This window comes from Spodoptera frugiperda, chromosome 12, assembly GCF_023101765.2.
Source record: "Spodoptera frugiperda isolate SF20-4 chromosome 12, AGI-APGP_CSIRO_Sfru_2.0, whole genome shotgun sequence".
NCBI lineage: Eukaryota > Metazoa > Arthropoda > Insecta > Lepidoptera > Noctuidae > Spodoptera > Spodoptera frugiperda.
This window is the reverse complement of record NC_064223.1, coordinates 2,466,816-2,486,922: the sequence shown is the minus strand read 5'-3', so window position 1 is coordinate 2,486,922 and position 20,107 is coordinate 2,466,816. Positions and strand designations below refer to the sequence as shown.

At 35.3% G+C, this 20,107-nt stretch overlaps 2 protein-coding genes across 4 annotated transcripts in view; one reads left to right on the top strand and one right to left on the bottom strand.

The window, feature by feature from the left end:
* The window catches only part of LOC118262805 (beta-arrestin-1), a 102,995-nt gene extending 92,218 nt beyond the window's left edge, over window positions 1–10,777 (bottom strand). Inside the window, exon 1 of one of the 2 annotated variants that reach the window (XM_035574414.2) lies at window positions 10,329–10,777. The gene's annotated coding sequence lies outside the window, so the exon portion shown is untranslated. The remainder of the gene's footprint in view (window positions 1–10,328) is intronic. The other variant, XM_050697565.1, reaches the window with a different exon arrangement.
* LOC118263056 (seminal metalloprotease 1-like) overlaps window positions 1–20,107 on the top strand; it is a 418,985-nt gene that overhangs the window by 201,645 nt on the left and 197,233 nt on the right. The window lies entirely within an intron of this gene.

Genomic DNA, 20,107 nt, shown 5'->3' with positions numbered 1-20,107 from the left:
CGCGGCAGTCGGTTGCCCAGTCACCACGCCAACCGTGCAATCACATTACAATACCAGTGTTATTTCAAAATAAAAGGAGATCACGAACTAAAATATCATTCGATCCTTGGATCAGAAGCAGAATTTTCAATGTCAAACTCAAAAGTATTTTAAAACGAGATCGACAAGGTCTAATGTTCATCAGTATAAAAAGTAAAACGAAATCACTACAAGTCTTACCATACAACCCTGACTATGATTTACAAACAAAACATTACCGTACGATTTATAGACGGACGTACTCTATCAACATGTAAAAAGAAAATTTATTTCCTAACGTTTCTAACTGTACGTAATTTAAAGATTGTAAAGTGAGAGAAGTAAGTGTGGGAAAGCCATGATTTGGCACGAATGGCTAGACCGGAGTGATACCACGGCCTCACAGAATACCGACGTGAAACAACGCCTGCGTTATGTGAGTGAGGTTACCGGAGGCCCAATTACCCCCCTTTCCAATCTTCCCAATCCGATTCCCCAACAACCCTTAAATATCTAACCCCCAAAAGGCCGGTAACGCACTTGTAACGCCTCTGGTGTTTCGGGTGTCCATGGGCGACGGCGATTGCTTAACAACAGGTGATCCGTCTGCTCGTTTACCGGCTTATACCACAAACAAATATAAATCAACGTTAATTACTATACTTACGTAAGGTGAGATACCAGTTACTATATTATTTACATCATACGTTAAACAAGTATAAACAAAGTGTACTATTTATAGGTAAATAGTTTAAATACTCTCTCAATAAAGAATCTGTAAACAAACATAATTTCATAATGTTCGTAAATAAGAATGTGCGTTGTGTTTTTATTTTTAGTTCATTTGCATTCTTTGAGCGATGACTGTACCACTGCAGTGTTGCCGTAATATTTTTAGTGTTAATGTTTTTATTGAAAACTGTGTTCATTTGTAATGAATATTTTACCTAGTTTCATAATGTTGATGATATCTCTTGCAGATTTAGTTTAAGATTATCTAAAAAAAAAAATAAGTAAGATTTAATAATATCATTAGAACTTGAGACGGGATATGTACCATGTTTATTTATGTCTATGAGTTGAGTTGATATGAACTTGCAACATTGCCGATATATCGGAAATTCATAGACATGAATAAACATGGTCAATTCAGTTTAAAAACTTATATAGATTTTATAAAGTTGCCACAACACATTAAATCAAAACCAGCATTTTATTTTCAAAATGGTGCTTATCTCGCCAATTTAAGGAACTTACAAAACTATTCAAACATGGTAGATAGATATTACTTGTTCCGGATTCGCCCAGTAATATATCATTTTAATGTGTATCTAGTGAAGTGACCTTTACCTATGTTTTACTTAGCAACAAAACAATACTTAAGATAAAGGTTAACGATCAAAGTAACAATTAAGTCGACCATTACTACAGCCCTCAAGATAGGTCATTTTATTTTTTATTGTGAATCTAGTAAAAAATCAAAAGAAATAAGACCAAAATGCACATAGAATTGGAAATACCTATCTACACAAACATTTACTTTCAGACATAGAATGTCTAAAATTCTTAGAATTCTAAATATAAGGTTAAGACAAAAGAAAAACTGAAAACGAATTAATCTCAGTCAAAGATACGCCAATGACAGACAGACGGGCATTAGTATTGTTTAATAATTATAAGATACTAACCAGTTTATCATGACCTCGCTTTGGATGACGTTTCCACACATTTGACAGTCAGTTTATACTGGTAATGTATAGCTTCATGTGCAATCATGTATATATTACATTGACGTGCCAAAGCGATTAGGTAATGCGATATAAAGAATTGCCTGGCTTATGTGTTATATTGCTATCTGATAAAACTGATAGATTTTGTGATATAAATAAATAAACCTAAGATTACAAGGCGATTAGTAATAATACAAGTTCATTGGTTAATTTTCTTTAAATGTATGTATTGTTTTGTGTACGGTCTCTTTTTTTTAGGGACAAGCCCTCCACATCCACCCACACTGCTGCAACTCCTGTAAGCCAGGATCTACAGTAGACACAACCATGAAAACACCGGAACACTGAAGTCCGGCGCATCCCAGGGACATGAATGACTGTCTTGGATCCCGCAACGAAATTAATCAGAAGATATTATTAGAGGAGAAGAAAAAGAAAACGTTAGTTTCTACTTCTCTCAGTGAATTTAATGCAGGAGACAGAATGACTTAAGTCTAAAGGCACATGCACTGCATAACTGGGAGAAGCCCAGTCGTCAAGCACTGGCAAGCAGTGCATTGTTTCTTGGAAAAGCGCGGTGTATAAGGAAATTATTACTTTTCTTCATTTGAGACCAAAATAAACTTTGAGAAAACAAATCCCATCAAAAACATCCTGTAAAAAACCCAAGTCTCGCAGCTCAGTCTTTCTACCGTAAAAAGTTGTGAGATCCATGTAATACCAAGTCGGTTAATCTATTTAGTGTCTACTTGAAGGACCTTCTGTCTTAAGTTATTACATAAGTTATTATCATGCCAATATTAAAAATATTTAACGTTTTAAACAAATAGATCGACTTGGACATCGCTTGATTTGATTATTAGTATGTATCACACTACACAGCACGACGGGCCAGCGACCAACAGGAACGAGAGTTTCAATCGCGTGAGGCGCGAGAGACTAAAGAATCTAATATAATATTGTAATATTAATTTTGTTTTCATGCGATGTCCAAGTATAATACTTCTTAATCTGTTGTATTCACAAATTGATGATTCCTGCGCTTTAATACTTCCAAAGTCGACATTAATGAGATGTAAACCGCCCAGACTTGTAACTCTCGAAAGTGTCACGTAAGCTTTGCCTCATATGGTAGGTACCTATCTACACCTATTAAATTTATAACCACCACCAACCACCAACTGCATAAATAACTTTGTAATCCCATATATTTATATGGGATTACAAAGTTATTGATGCAGTTGGTGTATTTGGAAAACTGGACCGAAATTACAAAATATTTAAGTTTTCCCATGATTAAGACACTAAACTCTATAATATGTATTCCAAATATGAAGCTTCTAAGTCTGCTAGAAGTGCCTTGGACTTTTGATGATCGGTGAGTCAGTGAGTGACAAAATTTAGAAACTTTAACAAGTTGTCATTCTTAAACTACTGGTTCAAATTGACTGAAATTTTAAATATTCCGTGTTTATACAATGCCGGGTTAGTTACTGAAGATTCAGGTTTCTTGCTTTATCCACAACCGAATTATAGGGGGTCGAAAAAGGCCCGAATTGCTTCGAGAAAAGGATGGTACGGCCGTGCCGCTTTTTTTTTGCTCGACTTGGCGGGGGCACTGCCGTGCCCCCAGATGTTTGGGAAATACCAATAAAGCTCGTGGCGCAAAATTGTACTGAAAATAATAATAAAACATTCATTTTGTCTACGCTAACAAAACTCATTAACCAGATAGATTTTACGACATTTATCTATTGTTATCTATCATAAATGCTATACATCGTAAAACGTGACAAAAATCAATTTAACTAAGAAAAAATATTTTCGTATCTACACATAAATAAATTGTGTTAAAACTTAGAATAGATTCAATCATGGCTCTTTGTATAATTAAAGTTCCAAAATTAAATGATGAAAGCAGAATATTTGTATAATAATCTTTCGAAATATTGCGTTGTTAAGACCTGATTGTGTAGCATTAAAGAACTCATAAATTGTACTGCGAGTGTCACTTGTTTAGAAAAAATAAATAAAAAATATTGAACGTACCGTCACGCCTTTTTATCCCCGAAGGAGTAGGCAGAAGTGCACATTACGACATGTAATGCCACTGTGCAATACAAAGTCCCATGTAGTCAAAGTCAAAACATTTATTGCCAATAAGAGTACATACGTATATGATGGTCACAAAATTATTTTTAAGCTTAAAGAGTATGTAATAGAGGGTGAGAAAATATTGAACGATATAGTTTATAGATAAGAAAATAGATGACATCACCTTTCCGAAACAAAGTCGGTCAACAATTGAAACTCGGCAGATGGTAACGATAAATCTCAAGTTTCCGGTATTAAAACATGTTTACTGGCAAGATTGCCTGTTGCTATGATAATCCCTTCAAGTACCTATAGTACAATACTTTTATAAATAGAAGGGAAAATAATCTATAATATAAAAATAAGTCAGGTTTTCCTTCCTGAAGCTATAACTCCAGAACGCAAGTACCGATTTCCTCGGTTATGCATTCGTTGGAAAGGTCTCGGGCTCCGTGAGGTTTATAACAAAGAAGATTCAGGGAAAATCATCGGTGGCGAAACGGAGTTTGCCGGGTTTGCTAGTTATATTATAACTTTCGTGAGACATACTAAATTAATTATTATATTATCTGCTTACTCACGTAACTGTTTGACGAGGAACTCGACTAGTTTCAAGCCATGCTAGAGGCTCATATTCATATAACGCGACAGTCACCCCGCGACAGTCGCGTGTCTGCATCGCGGAATGCTGATCATAAATATGAGTCTCTAGCATGGCTTGAAATTAGTTGAATGTCTTGTCATGTAGTTACGTTACGTGTACCGCAAAATATAATAATTAATTTAAAAGAGAAAATGTTTCAATGTTTTCAGTACGTATATTGTATTACTTGACTTGTTAAAGGGTTAATAACCTTTTGTAAAAATATAATAGCAAATAATAAATCTGCCCCAAAAATTTTGAGTTACGTATAAAACAGTGCCATGTATAAACAAAGACTGACTATATTATTACTACTTTATATATTAGATATCTTTCCATTTCAAAATTAACAAATAACGAATAATTTGATAAGCCTGATTATATTTTTGAAGATTCGATAGACAGTTAAAGTGAAAGTCAAAATTATTATCTTAGTAAGATGCGCAGGTCGACTATGCGATGTATTGATAGTAGTAAAGCCATCACGCACGCATCTTTCCATATAAGAACATAGCTTAGTGTACCAATGAAAATTGGTAAAAGCCAAACGCATCCACAGCAACGTAGCATAGCACATCACTGTTGGAAAAGCACCCTTATAGTGTTACCAGGTACATTATAAACCCCTTTGTAACAAAGGTAAGCTCGGAATCCAAAGCTAACTAAGTAGAGCACAGCAATTAACAGGTTGGGAGTCATTTTTTACCCCCATCGTAAAGATGTGTATCAGCACTATGGACGTAATGGGTAGGCAGGGGTGACACACATTCGGCATAATTACAAACCCAGTGTGACTGGGTGTAATTGGAATTGTAGGTTTATGGATAATTGAAGTTTCGGGGTTTAGTGTTGTAATAAGTGGGTTTTGTTTGCTGTGGAACTGGGTTTTTGGTGATTTACATACGTACGTATATAACCTAACGCCTGTCTTCCATGTGTAGGAAGAGACAATGGAACGTCAATTGCTACGAATCCGGATGATTTAAATTGGATTCAATAAGGTTTTGAAAGATTCTGACTAGTTGTAATCTTACTAATATTATAAATACGAAAGTTTGTGAAATTGTGTGTATGTTTGTTACTCAATCACGTCAAAACGGCTGAAAGGATCGGAATGAAATTTGAAACAGGTATAGATTGTGGTCTGAAACGCGAGCGAAGCCACGGGCATAAGCAAGGTCATAATAAATGTTTGGATTTGTAGTGTATAAATTAAAACGTACAATGAAATTAATAAACTTTGGACTCAAGACAATAACAAACATGAAGCAACGCTTTCAAGATATTATTATCTTCAGATGCAAATATATACAAAAGAAAAAAAATAAACGTATCTTATTAAAGCTCATTCAATGCATTGGAATTTCCCCACATCGACTCCTGAACTAGAAAACAAGGCGTGTGCCTAATGTATGCAAGAACAATATTTTACTTTACTTGTGCAGTAGTGACATGGTTTTAATGAGCACATGCAAACTCCTGTACTATTCCATTACCAGCTTATTATGTAACTACTACGTAATAGTTTCAGTACATTTTTGAAGATTAAGAAGTAGATAAGTAGATGCATTATTTTTTACTACACACATTGAAGTTTTAACGACACATGACAAATGACAGAAGTCTGATGAACGCGCGTAGAGGATCAACGACACAAAAGCAACATCGCACATGTGCAGTTTACATGCGAATAAACATGAATAATATATCCCAACGAACAACTGTTGAGCGGAAAGCCCTCCAGCCACGATCACCTCACCTGGTCGCAGGATCCCACTAATCTTAGGTAACTTTACCCTATATTCCCTACAACAGCAATTTCTATTGTAAGATACTTTTAGTTATTCCGTATTTTAGGTCCTGTGTGTGGAGAAGACACACAATCAGTGAAATGATAATCAGAAAGATTATTATCAGTAAAATGATAATCAATCAAATGGATATAATACAAATACTACTCTGTCAAAAACGTACAGGAAAAAATATCGATAAAACATCTGCAAAATCTTTGTTATTCACCAAAATTTATTTTATCACCTTCAAAGTATGTTTCTTCCGGAATATGATACACTTCTACCAATGCGTAATTCTATCGTCATCTTTTTTTTAACTTTTTTTCCAAAATTGAATTCAATTCCTGCAACTAATTTTCCTTCAAGTCTTCTAAAGAAAATAGATGCCATGAAGTGGTAATTTAAGTTGCAAACACATACGGTAATCCATGATTGTTGTTAAGCAAAAAACCGTTGAATGAAAAAACTGTTCAGAATCTCTCCATAATATTTCAGACAGACAAACCTGCGAAGAAACCCTAGTACACTCTAATAAGGTCTTAACATATTCCATCTATACATATTTAACTAGACAAACAATGTCCAGAAGCACAATAGCAGGTACAGGCCCAAGAGGCCATTGTGTACTAAATAGTCTTATCTGAATTGAGTATAGAACTCAAACTACCCACAAAATCAATGTTTTAACTTACTCCCACGTGGAACGGCCGGTGCCTGAAATCGGATCCGATCCCCAACGGACCGTTTCCGACGGTAGATATTTGATTACACAGAGCACCTATTGTCTTGTAACCGGACCGATTCGGAAATATTCGAGTGAATGACTTATCTGTTTTCTGTTAAACGGTAATTACTTATTTGCAGTTCTGTGTTTAATGAGATGAATAGTATCAGTTGATTTGATTCCTAAGCTGCGAACTGCCTAGCGGGTTACCGGGGCTCCGGTTTGATGAGCAGGATAATAGGAACGGGGTGAATTTTAGACAGTGACTCTGACCCTCCCTCTCGCTTCACCCTAAGCTAGAAAAGTAATTTCCCCCCTGAAAAAGTTACTACTTTTTCTTTTACTACTAAATACTTTTAGTAGTAGTATTTTCAATTGTTCTCTACAAAAATAGTGTACCTATAAAATGCGACGAAATTCTAGAGATTGCCTTTGGCTCTAAGTAGGTTTCAATAAAAATGTGTTGACGAACATCGATTGTGTAATGAAGGCTACAATTTTATAAATACTGCAATATTAACACACTGAACGCTATGTACATTAGCTTAGATATAATTTAGTCAGTACCAAAAATAACACAATACCATAAAAAGCAGCAGATTACAATTAATCAATATCCAAATCAGAATCATAACAAACAGTTTAGATATTTATGAATATGTTCCACTGTAAAGCAAAAACTGATAAATATTAATGGCGATTTTATGATAAAACGTACTTGTGAATAAAACATTTAGATTAAGGCCCTTTGAATTTTTCCATACTTAATGAAAATTATGGATAATTTTATTAAATATTAAATGAAAGACTAAATTATACTGACAATCAATCTCAAAGTCAATCTACGTACTTAGTATCTACTGATTTCGTTACGCCAAAATGTTTAATTAGATCGTGCTTACTAGGTTCATCATTCTCATCAAGCTTTTAAAACTAAAGTCAAAGATTTAATTTTCAATTATACGGAGAAATTACGTATGTGCTCCCCCTCCTAAACTTTGATTCGTTTTAACTAAGTATTGTTATCTTATATGACAAAATAAAAAGTACGTGTCTAATATTTTTTCATTACCAAACTGACGGAATAAATACATTTTTAATTTTCATACCCCGACATCATCCCTATTTTCCATAACTGCTGTTTTTTAAGTATAAAGGATTCTAACGATAACACTTGAATACGGTCCTGGATTTTAATAACTCTATACTAGATTAAAATCTCTGTATATAAAAATCAATTGCTGTTCGTTAGTCCAGCTAAAACTCGAGAACAGCTCGACCGATTTTGCAAATTTTGATCTTCAGTTATTTGTGTAAGTCCAGGAAAAAATGTTTGAGGCGGAACGAAGTATCAAGTCAGCTAGTCACGTATAAAAATTATAAGGTCACCTAGAACTATAAATCAACGTCCATTAATAAACTCCCACGCAATTAAGAACACTAGCAATAACCTCCCACTTTATTTTTAGCCCACCTAAATCTATTAAAAAATGCCCACAATCTTTCACCTACATTCTAACATTATTACTGAAAAAAAAATGAAATCTTTTCACTACATTCTACCTTTTTATAGTCCATTAAATTCAATACAAAGTCAGCAATCAATTTAGTTCCATTCAATATTTAGGGTCGAAGCTCTCTAAGGTCAAAAATATGTGACCTCAAATGGAAACTGCTGATCTCCAGTCCTTCGTAAGACAATAAAAATTAATGACCTTGGCTAAGAATCTCCTCGGAATTAGTCCTCAAAGTGACCTTGGACGAAGCACCCTCGACAATATGAAGGAAAAACAATGGAACCGATGTTTTAGCAGACTTCTGCAAAAAATACGTGGTTTTTAATTGGGTCGTTAATTTTGAACCGACGTTGGCTTGCTTGGTAGTTTGTTTTCTTTATTGATACCACACATTTTTTGCCTTAAAAAACCAAATAATGTGGGTTTTTCTGTATGTTTTCCAAAGAAAAGGCAGTGGTTTGAACACATATTTATAACATCGGAAATCTCTATAGGAATACTGAACAAAATGCAATTCAAAATTCCATAATATAGTATTTAATAGTACCAGTGTTGAAAACACCCAAGAAGTACTTAAAACTAGTTATTTAAATTAAATTCATAAAATCAAGATCTGTTCAGCATTTTCCGTTTTGGGTAAGCATAAGACTCATTTATAAAAAAATTCGCCTCCTCTTTACAGACTAAGAACACAAGAAAATACCATAATAAAAGAGTCCAGAGCCGTGGACTACTGGGTATACCGGGACTCCGGCTCCTCCTCGAAAAGCCGGAGTGAGAGGAACAGAGTGGTTTTTAGTCAGCGAGAGTTTGACACTCCCTCTCGCTTCACTCAAGTCAATGGATGATTTTCCCCCTCAAAAAAAGCAATGATGAAATAATAATAATTACCTTAAAAATAGGATATACAGAATACGATCGATAGCCTAAAATACCCTAGGAGGGATTTGGTTATCTGTAAGAAGTATTAAATTATAACGATAAGGCAAACATTATCATTATATATCCGTGTTTGTATAAAATTACTACGTTTTTTTACTGAATATTAAATAAATATTTGACACAGTATAACCCATATTTTTTAATTCCCACAGGGGTAGACAGGGGAAGCGGTACAAGGGGTTACCATTTTTACCAGTCATGTATGTTATAAGTCCCATGCAGTGAGGCTGAAAATTAATAAATTTTCGATAACCACAAAATACCACGATGATACTTTGTCCAACATAGAAGTTGAATCCGAGACCATTTACTCCGTAGTCACACTAGTGACAAATCGACAAATGAGACTATTAATAATTTCGAAACATAGGTATAAAATCTGGATAATAGTGCAATCCGATTTTAAGGCGTAAGATATTTATAAAGATTTTAGCATTGTTCAAGGTTCACACCAAAATAGTGTCGGAGTACCCCAGAGGGCATTTCAGGGTATAAGACACCTTACAGACAAACGTTATGGGTAAAAAATCCAAAAAAAAGGGACTCCATTTTAAGCAGTTTAACTCAATAATAAATAAGAAACAGGTAGATTCGTTTTGGAATAATCAAATGACACGAGTGGAACTTGAATCCACAGTAAGCTAGATCTGCCCTAGCTTGGCACTAAAGGCACTAGACTAAAAGGTATAAAGTTTAAAAGTCAAAATATAATCCAAAATTATTTGGAATCAAGAAATATTCAAATTGTCAAATAGTAGTCAAAAGTATTAACTTTTGATCTGACTGATTACGCACAAAAATTGTTCTTACATAAAAATGAGACAATCCAAGTTATATCTTAAATATCAAATTATATCAAGTATTTACCCGTTAATCTTCAATAATTTTCAGGATTCCTCTGAAGTGTCACTCAATCACTTCATACGTATATTTAAAAAGTTAAAATTACACAGTTTCCATTTTTATACTAAACTTATTTAATATTTTACACATAATATACACATTTAATTTACAAGATTTATATTTTTTTAAATCAATATACCAAGTTAAATTAATCAAAAACTAATTTATGAAATTGCAAAAAAGTTTTAACACACAGATTACACAGTTTCAAAAAACCAAGTTCTAAATTTAAAAAACACGAAAAAAAAATCACTGTCAATCAAACTGTCAAAAAAGAAAACTTTTATAGACACCAACTTTTTTTTGGTCGCTCATTCAAATAGCGAGCATAGATAAAATATAGCCGTATTCCCGAACCGGGGACCGACGGACGACACGACGCGTCCGTGCGCTTCGGACTTCCAAACACGACTGAATGTACTGAAACGGAGCAAACTGAAACTTTGTACATGCAACAAGTACATATACTTATATGATAACGCTATGTGGGCTTCACTAAGCTCGACTTTACCCTGTTTTTGCACTACATTTCATAATTTGCTTAAAATGTTTCAGTGGTTTAATATTCTACCAAATCCTGGCAGAGTTCTTGTTGAATTTGTATGCAATTAGTTCCTAGTTTGGTTTTAAATGCGTTTGTGGAAGTCAAATATGACAGAAATTATGCTGAATTTATGTCAAACAGAAATAGAAATGTTAATATAAATTAATTTGGGGTTGTTGTGAGGATAATCTGCGCTTCCCAAAATGTGTGAAGATTATGGCAAATCCCTTTTTTGTAGAGGAGGCAGGACTATTAATCTATCATCAACACCAATTAATTAATGGTCTTTTCGTAAATGGCATGTCCTTGCTACGATAATTTGCTGTTTGTAGCGTTTGAGAAAGAAATTGTGTGGTTCTAGTGGCGTAATTACTTATTCTATAGCATAGTAAAATAATAGGTATCTGGACATTTTAGAGAGACAAATATCAAGGAATTTTCACTGACTGTTTTCATTTCTTCAAAAATTCTGTTCAAGACCAATTAATGGTCTGTTCGTAAATAACGTGTCCTTGCTGTGTGCCATGTTTTGCTGTTTGCAGCGTTTTGGGAAAGAAATTATGTGGTTCTAGTGGCGTGATTACTTAATCTATGGCATAGCAAAATAATAGATAGACACCTGGACATTTCAGAGAGACTAATTTCAAGGAACTTTCTCTGACTGTTTCCATTTCTTCAAAAACACTGTTTTGTCATGACGTCTACATTTTCCTCCTACAGCAAAACAATACATTACATTTTGATCAAACTATCGATCTTTATTACAACAAATAAACGCTTTTATTTGACACATCTTTAAGCTCAAAGCGTTTACTTATATAGTAAACATGAGAATTTTTCCTCAAGAGGAAAGTGTGACGTCACCATCTCTAAGATTCTTGACCTTGGCTCTACAAAAACTAATCAGACGGATTTATACTCTTTATTTATTTCTTTCATTCGTCCAAATGGAATGGTGGCGGGGACAATTGTTTTAAGACGCCTTTTCTTATATTTCGAATGGTGAATATTAATTTTCTGTGAAATTTTTTCTGGTATTTTGTGTAGTTAGTGTTCTGGCTATATTGATCTCGATGTCTAGGTCGGTTGCAGTTCGAAGCGGGGGTAGGAATGGGGTCGTTTTTAGTCAGTTAGAGTCTGATACTCCATGAAGTCATTGGATGATCGGCTGCTTGATTGGCGCGGTGGCTGGGCAACCGTGTGCCCAGCCACCGCGGTAAATTCTATTGTACCTTTCCGTTTCAATATATTCTTGTAAACTGCATGGACTCTCCAACATACTGATAAAAGACTTGTCCTATTAGTAATATTAGATATCACTGCTTTATTCCCACTGCATTATTATCTGTTTCCATATTATTTGTGAATGGATTTCACTAAACCTTTTGCTTATCCTCCATCAAATTACAATTCAATTTTCATTGAAAATTCAACGATAACAGTGCAACCAGCAACTTTAATATCAAGCATACAGTTAATAAAATACAATTTCGTATGACACCTAGTGTCGCCATGTGGTATACAGTAAGAGTCTAGACAGATATTTCAATAGCTAGGATATTCAACTAATAGTCACTCGTATTAAGTTATTAAAGGGGATATGCTCCGCAGAAAATGTTCGCACTTTTACTTTCTACTATTTTTTTATTGACAGGTCTGGTCAAAGGCAGAATACTTATTATGTTTAAAATTCAGCTCCTATGTACTTACTTTAGGAAACCTTTTATACAGATCCACGTTAATAGATAGAACATAAATAATATTCTACATGCCTTTGTCTATTATTTTACTAAGTGAAATTGTAAAAATTAAAACAATAATTTTGGTCAGTCCTTATTTCGAGGTCTACTTTTAATTAATTCTTCTATAACAAATAAATCCGACCATTAAAAAATAATCTGTTTAAAAGCAACCCGTGAATTACACGTAAAATATAGCCATAAGACGAACGCCATCACTTTGAGCGTCATGGTCCAAACGACCCCGGGGTCCAAGTGGACGGATGTATTACTGCAGTGACCCGTTGTTATTATTTATGAGTGGTATAAAATACCCGAGGACACCATATGGAGGGTCAGGCTTACAATCCATCTCTTGTTACAATTGGGTCAGTTGTTTAGAAGTAAAAATTATGAGAGTTTTTTTAGGTACATTTTAATTGTGGGAGAGCCATGCTTCGACACAAATGTGCCGGCTCGATGGCAATGATTTGACTGCACGGTTGGTGCGGTGGCTGGGCAACCGGCTGCTGCGTAACGTGTAGCTGGTTCGATTCCTGCACGGAGCAACTCTTTGTGTGATCCACAAATTGTTGTTTCGGGTCTGGGTGTCATGTGTATGTGAACTTGTATGTTTGTAAACGCACCCACGACACTGGAGAAAATCCTAGTGTGGGGTAAAGTTTTTCAAAAAAGAAAAACAAAGAAAGAAAAAATAATGATACCACGGCCTTACACAAAATCGACGTGAAACAACGCTTGTGTTGTGTTTCGTTGTATTAGTGATGTTACCGGAGGCCAATTACGTCCCTTCCCAATGTTCCTAGTCCCCGATTCCCCAACAACCCTTAAATTCCTAACACTCAAAAGGCCGGCAATGCACTTGTAACGCCTCTGGTGATTCGGGCGTAGGTGATTGCTTACCATCAGGTAATCCGTCTGCTCGTTTACTGGCTTATAATCATACATACAAAAAATAATATCAAATTAAAGTCTCCATTGACTTAGGTATCTAATAAAATATTTGGAAAATCTTATATAAACAAAGAAAATGAGTTTATGGATAAATTATTGCAAAATTGAGTTCCATCAATACCTCTTGCTTTGTACCTATAGGTATTTAAAAATCCAGCATAAAAACATGACGCTTACAAATCTGGCCATTGTATGAACATCAAAAGCTTCAATTTTTCAAATAATAAACGAGCAGCACAAAAGGTTATTATGGAACGGAGCGATGGAATTCAAAGCTGAGCGCCAAACCCTAGGTTATTACGTATTGTTGCCATCAAATCAATAACTATTGGCGAATGTCCTTCAACCTACCCAAACAGACACAAAGGTACAAAGGGCGACAAAATGTTATTCAAAAAAGCACTACATCGCAAAAGATTTATCCACTAAATACTTTCGCCCATTCCTTTGTCCAAAGTTGCGTGATAAGCTAATGTTTACGACGGAATGTTTCAAACAGCTTCGCTCCTAACTTAGAATTTACAACTCAGCACGCAACTTAAGCCTGAAAACCACTGAGTTGTGTATTATCCCGAAATATTTACATTGTTTTCACCCTTTTTATTCAGAACGGCGAAGTGCCTGCCGGATAAAAATTGCAAAACGCAATAACGGCAGCGAGTGAAAAATTGCCTTCATCTTGCATGCAGGCGCTTACGTGGTTTAGCATTTTTACACGCGAAAAAAAGGTGATAATGTTTCGCCGGAACCCTGTGCTGTGTCATATTTCTTGTTGTTTGGTATTATCTAAGCTTTAGTTGAATTATTGTTGAGCATACTTTGAATATGAGTAACTTTATTTATTACATAGATACCCACGCAAAATGTCTTTATTCACTTTCTTTTATAGTTCATAAAATTCTGTTCAACCTTTTCATTAAGATAAAATTCTTTGCTTAACAGAGTTTAAATATAAATCTTTAGTCCATGTTTATAATGTAGAAGTTTGCGATCGCTTTATGTGCGGGTCTTGGCCACAAAGTATTCACTCTTTATGTTCCCGCGTAACTTGATACTGAGGTACTGATAGTTGCTTGAACTTTGTTAATAACGCAACATGGATGCTGTTCGAGTTTTCAATTTATTGCGGGTTAATATCAGAAAATGATTAGCTTTTAAAACTATTTTCTTGAGATGCACCGTATGAGGATACTTCTCCGACTCCACAGTGCTTATTTGACCTGTGAACATTGAAAAAAATATATATTTTGATGTTATTGGTAATGGAGATTGTCAATATATTTTATACTGAAGACGACATCAATAATTTGTCTAGGGACCCTACGTAGATACAAGCTTTCAATGTAGAATTGCTTTCTCGGTAGAGGTATACACCTCTAGTAAATACAATAACTGAGCTATGAGTAGGCAGAAGTGTGGGAAGGTAATAACAATTTGCTTACTACATACATAAATCCTTTAAAAGTAGAGTTCAATTTTAAAGTTATACAACAATGCATTAATAAAGTATTACTAAAAAGATCACAATCGTCTACTCGTTTTCCTACCGCACCCATGATGTCAACCTACCCCATTGTCACAACCAGGGACAATGAAAGTAAATAAACGAAGCCACAGTGCGTCTATTTACTGAATGACAACTTTTTTTATAAAACGCATTTACTTAATGAATCCTTTTTACTTGAGTAGGGAAAGCAATGAATAACACAAATAGATTCATTACACCTGATTGGTAGTAAAAGCTGACGCTATTTATACAGCGAAGCTTCCATATGCACGTCATTTTACTGTAATACTAGCTTCTGTTAACGGCTTCACTCGCGTTACCGTGCTATAAAAATTACATTTTTATTTTTTTATGTTCATACACTGTCAGTATACCAAATTTCATCAAAATCCGTTAAGTAGTTTCAGCGTGATTGACAGACAAACATCCAAAGAAACAAACTTTCACACGAACATTAGTGTGGTATTAATTAAATTGCTAATTACAGTTGCTATGCTCGGTATAGCTTTATCCTAAGTATGTCCTAAAACTAGCCATGGAGGTTTGAGCAGCATAATTATAGCAAATTTCCTTTCAAGGGACTTTATTTAGCAGTGAACGTATTCTGGTTGACGATGACTAACGAAGTATAGATACCCTGTTTCTTTTGATATTGGAAATCTAGAAAAAGATTTGCGTCTAATTTATCTAAATTAGATAGTCACATCTCTCTATTAGTATGCAAAATATATTTCTAAAGTGATCTAAAAGGCCCCGGTGACTAGCGGCGAAATAAACAAAAACTGTTAATAAATCTTAATAAAAGTCACGAGCCATCAAAAACAGTTTTATCAAATCCTAGAGCTTTGCCACATGACAAATAGAATTTAGGATTTTAATATACAAAATTCAATTTTAAACTTTATTGACTAAAACCTAAGTCTGAAAATGGGACTAGCCAAGGCATCTTTAAGAAAAAAAATATAGTTCTATCAGAAAGTCTCGACGTTACGTGTAGAAATATTACTGATTCATTGGTAATAAACTTAGTAATCGCAGCTCATAATCTGCTTAATGGACTGAAACAGTTACGTGACGATAAGTTTATTAGAGACATGTGAGAAGAAAAAGAAAACTTAGTCTTTATGAATTAGTGTACGTGTTTGTGTTACCTGTAATTACGAGTTGTTGATGATAATCAGAATACCCGAAGGGGTAGGCAGAGGTGCACATTACGGCACGTAATGCCGCTATACAATGTCCTACACCCAATTTTAATCATTTGTGTTATAAGTCTTCCTAATATTCGGACTCTTTGATAATTATATACGTAATCAGAAGCTCTAGCCTCAAGCCATTTAGCGCTTATCTACTAGTAGACTAGAAAACTAAATTCTATTTGATTGACGTAAATGACACTCGTCAGTATCATCCCTATACATTGAGTTTTATACTCTCTCGGTAGACAAGTGCAAAAGTAGCATTTGGTTAGAGGTTCAGTAATCACTCAACTCACATTATTGAGCTAGTACAATGTTTATATATTTACTCTCTTTATTATCGACATAACTAAACAAAAATTTCCGATTCGTATTAAGCCCTTGACTACCATCAGAAAACTGTTGGAAGCAAATCCTCCTCTAACTCCATTCACTAGCGACTTACGTGGTGTTTAACGTTTAATACACAGATGATTTCATCATTTCGTTTGCCAAAAATCCAGTAAGATCCAGTGCCAAACATCTCTTTATAAATAAAATTATAGACTAAGCTTTTAACTCCTTATACTTGCCTATACGAATACTGATTCTACTGATACTGTCTACTGAAACACAGAATTAAATAGGGATTATAATTTCAAACACGTAATCAACTTATCAATATTCGTAAACTAATAGGATTACGTTACCAAGTATATACATCTCTAGATTTACATGAAACTGAATGGTGTGCCCCAGGGACCCGAGCTCGGTCCAACCAAGTTGTGCAAAATTTGTAAACTGAATCACTCAACTATTGTAATATAGGGTTTAAATTGACCGGTATCTTTGATCCATATCATAGTTATATTGATTTTAAGGATTGATTGCCTCGTTTGTCAAGTGGTCGCAAGTGCGACTGCCGAGAGGTCTCGGGTTCGATTTCCGGGTCGGGCAAAGTATTACTGGGCTTTTTTCGGTTTTTCGTTTCTCAGTAGTAGCACGGAATCTAGAATTGTGTCCAGTATATGGCAATAGGCTGACATGGGGATTACATGTGACTTATAACAAAAACGATGAAAAGTGGGTGTACATTGTATAGCGGCATTACGTGTCGTAATGCCTACCCCTTTTAAAGGTGGGTTATTAACTCATGTGACTAATTTTTAGTATGACTGAAATGACTAAACAAACAGTATCATGTTTGGTATTCCCTAAAGTGAAAAACTAAATGGAGGCTATTCAGTAAACTAATACTTATTCACTAAAAGAGTGGGTTAAAGCAAATATTATTAGTTACATGTAAAATTGGTGACTCAGTCTCAATTTTTCGTGAAATTCATCATATAAATATATTATTAGTCACGGGGGTGTACGTTTGCTCATTGTAAATTAGTTACTTACTAATGAAATAGATAGGTACACGTTTTTATCATAAACTGAGTTTCACGGGAGACCTTCCAAGTCCTGCGATCAAATAAAAATTCAAGCAACTTGAAAACTTAATATTCAAATTCGAAAATATTACACTTTTTACAACGACTGCATGGTTTTTGCGCACTAGCTGGGTAACAAACCGCCGTGCAGTGTGAAACGGGTCTAAGCAAATCTTTGTGTGATCCACAAATATTGTTTCAGGTCTGCGTGAACTTGTATGTTTACTTAGTATGTAAACTTGTATGTTTGTAAATGCACCCACTACACAGGAGAAAACCGTAGAGTGAGGCAACGTTCTTTTTATAATAAGATTCACTGTACAAAATTGTGTAAGCAGTTTATTTATTTTTTTAATATATTACAACCAGGAAGTCTAAACCTAAACCTTCTTGTACCAATTCCCTTCAAACCACTTCGACTTTTCTACAACCCTGTAGTAAAACGTAGCAAGATAATACAGAAGTAACTCATGTGACCCTCATAACATACCTACTCAAAGGGCTGTCAGATCTCCAACCTTATTCTCTCAACAAATTACATCCGCTTTCCACTGCAAATTCAATTCTGTCTCCATAGCAGAAGGTGGCATTTTCATTGAGAACTTGGCAAATGTAAAACTTTTGGGGTAGATTATAATGTCAGGAACACACCTGTGTCTAGTTTAAATTATAATAGATGTTTATGTAGATATGTGTCCCAAGATTAGCTTGTTAGTCTTGGGGTTATAATCAGAATTCAATTTCTGAGTTGAGCAAAGTAAGTATTAGTGGATTTATCATCGATTTCTTAAGTAGTGGTAAGATTTTCTATTCAACTAGACTATGCTGTAATTGTCAAATAATAATCTCGACCAATGACGAGCGATTTTCTCCTGTGTCGTGGGTGCGTTTCCAAACATACCTACAATTTCAAAAACACAATTATTTCGTTCAAACAAACTAACTCTTCCGCTTTATAAATGAAAACATGAAACATCATGGAAATTCCGTGCTAATGTTTTTAACCTACAACGCTAAAATAAAACTAAAACTATGATGGGTTAACTTTATTCCTAAAAATATGTATATTGATAAAAGCTAATGGAAAGCTGTTTGTAATAGTATAACTTAATGGCATTACAATTTTATTTGTTTTAATTGGAAACAAAATGGGGTACTCTTTATATGTATTAAAATTTTATATACGCAACGTCACGCCTTTTATCCCCGAAGGGGTAGGCAGATATGCACATTATGGCACGTAATGCAGCTTTACAATATACACACACTTTTCACCATTTTGTGTTAAAGTGTCAAAGTCCTATGTAAGCCTATTGCCATATAAGTACTGGTTACAATTTCAGGCTGCGAACTACTACTGAGAAATTTCCGAAATGCCGAAAAAAAACCTAGTAATACTTTGCCCGACCCGGGAATCGAACCCGAGACCCCTTTCCGGCAGTCGTAAAATTAAATTTTACATACTATCAGTCCATTTCTTGTATAAATGGACCTTCTATAAATTCCCGAGTACTGTGACTAATTCCAATGTAAGCCAGGATCAATATCTAACAGTAAAAACCGATTAGACGCTCTTCTCTAGGAACAAACTAATTGGGAGAACTATTCACGGAATACAAATCCTGACTTCATAAAAGGTCCTACCAGGAATTTGAATATCTATAAGCTATTCACTTTTTACAATTTGATTGATCCTAAGCACTTTGACCTTTTTTTTTACATTTAATGGGTCGACGTTTGACCGCTATCTCACCTGATGGTAAGTGATGATGCGGCCTACGGTGGAGCACGTCTGCCCATAAGCAACCTATTCACTCGGGCCTTGAAGACACCCAGGTTATACCCATCAGGAAACACAGACTCCGGCAAGAAGTTCCACTCCCTAGCAGTTCGCACAAGGAAGCTTGAAGCGAAGCGCTTCGTGCGAGTTGGTGGGATATCTACCATGAAGCGGTGACGCCTCGCCGATTGTCTTGTGGTTCGATGATGAAAAGGACTAGGGGGAATCAAGTTGTGCAATTCCCCCGCACACTCTCCGAAATGTATCCGGTAAAAAACGGAAAGGCTTGCGACCTTGCGCCTGTGTTCAAGGCTTTGAAGCCGGGCCTCCACAAGCGCATCATCGTTGATGAGCTTCTTGGCACGCCTTTCAATGTGTTCGAGCGCATCTAGCTGGCATTTAGCCGAGCCGTCCCAAAGGTGAGAACAGTACTCCATACATGACCGAACCTGCGCTTGGTACAGGCTCAGCAGTTGTTTCGGTGTGAAGTACCGTCTCACCTTCGAGAGGATACCCAACTTCCTACCAGCCAGATGCGCCTTCGACTCTATATAAGAGCCGAAGTTTAGCGTTGGCGATAGAGTTACGCCAAGAAGCTCTAGATG